The following is a 1,790-nucleotide window of genomic DNA, read 5'->3' as shown; positions in this document are numbered from 1 at the left end:
CAATAGCAGTAGGACTCTGAGAACGAAGAACATTTTGTATCTTTGACCAATGTTACTTCGTAATTCAGGAATAAAACATATAACTTTAAAAATAAAGATACTAGATCTTTCTAATGATGTGTTTCTTCTAAACGCAGTCCATGCAGATAATGCTAATACAGAGATCATGTATCTGAACTTTTTTTTCCTTTTCTTTTTTTTAATAACAGGGGAGAGCGTGATCGCAGTCCCCCACTACCACAAATTATGCAGTCGAGTTTCCCACATTTGGGGAAATCGCAAGGGTCAGCACATCCGGAGTGTAATGGATAAGCCTCGCCCTGGGAAAACCACCTTCGTGATCATGGTATCTCCCCTGCCAGGTAAGTATTCATGTATCTGAAAATTATCTAAACTCTTTGTCAAGATAGAATTTATTATTCTAATTTGCTGTTGTTGGTCTTAACCAAAAACCCACACAGCATGTCATTTTCAATACATCTGAATGTTTTTTCTATGTCCCATGTAACTTGGCCTACGGTGAATTATAAATCCTTGTGCCTAAAGATGGTTGCTAGTTTGAAACAAACTAAATAATACATACCTAAAAACACCCATATGTGCTTAAGTTTTACTTTTTCTCCTTTTATAATCACTCAGTCATGTTTTGATTTTATGAATAAGAAATATGGGGATATTCAAAGGTGAATTTTCTGTTAACTCTTTTGATTAAGCAATCAGGGAGGGGGAGGTGGTAGGAGGCTGATACCTGTAGTTTTTTTTTTTTAAGTACAACATAAGCCCGCTGAGGTAAGAATAAATAATTTTTTTAAAAAGCAAAAGTGGCATAGGGGAAAAAGCTACTGTATACAAACATTTTTGAGGCAAAGACTGTGTAGTATGGTAGAGACCAGACCAAAACCAGGCATGCACATGGTAGACCATGGTGGAGGAGGGGGGAAAGGAAAACAAAAGGATGAATATAAGGAAGAGAAAGGTAGTGGGGGCATGGGGCACTAATCCACCCAAGGGGAGGGTATTGTTTATATCTCCACAGGGAAAGTGGGACCAGACTTCAACCAAGTGCCGCAAGGTGTGAATGCAATATCCAGGCGTGGATTAGGAAACCAGTGGAGACATCTGGGAAGCTGGCCCCAGCACCATAAATGAAGTGGATTCCTGCCCTCCCCCAAAAAGAATTTGTTCCAAAGGACTACATTGACTCTGCAGCTCTGGGAGATGGACATATCTGATCAGAGCACATGGGAGCAGATGAAGGGGCAGGAGGAGAGAGTGGAACACAGCCTGGCCCACCAGGCCATGAGGAGGATGTTCCTGAGTAGAGCAGCCAGTCCACAGAGAGAACAACATGGCTGGCCCCACTATGAGAAATGATGCCACTCAGTGACTAAGGGCGATACAGGGGACAGCACCGGAGACACCGTGTGAGAATTACACCAGACCTGATCCCACCACACCGAGGCAAAGCACTGGGGGACTGCAGCGGAACAGCAAGGGAATGGAGTGGCAAGGTCCCCAGGGAATGCTGAAAGTGGACTTTGGGACCAGGGTGTGCTGCCCCAACAGACTGGACTGGAAAACGCTCCTAAGGGCCAGCAAATGATCTCTGAACTAACTACAAGCCTTTCTTTTGTGAAGTGTTTTGTTTTGTTCTTTGTCTGTGGTTTGTTTTTGTTGTTTTGTTGTCTGGTTGTATACTGTTGCTTTGTATTCCTCTGTCTTGTTTTCATGCATGTTAGTGTCTCCACAGGTCTGTCTGAATAGGACAGGGTTGAAGAACTATCTGGACG

At 43.1% G+C, this 1,790-nt stretch overlaps 1 non-coding gene across 1 annotated transcript; it reads right to left on the bottom strand.

Annotated features, from left to right (window-relative positions):
- Positions 1–206: 206 nt before the first annotated feature.
- LOC142428291 (U1 spliceosomal RNA) lies at positions 207–370 on the bottom strand. The gene has a single exon (XR_012780215.1). It is a non-coding gene; the product is annotated as a U1 spliceosomal RNA (small nuclear RNA).
- Positions 371–1,790: the final 1,420 nt, after the last annotated feature.

Source organism: Tenrec ecaudatus, chromosome 15 (genome assembly GCF_050624435.1).
Source record: "Tenrec ecaudatus isolate mTenEca1 chromosome 15, mTenEca1.hap1, whole genome shotgun sequence".
Lineage (NCBI taxonomy): Eukaryota > Metazoa > Chordata > Mammalia > Afrosoricida > Tenrecidae > Tenrec > Tenrec ecaudatus.
Note: the sequence above shows the minus strand (reverse complement) of the source record. Positions and strands in the feature narration are given on the sequence as shown.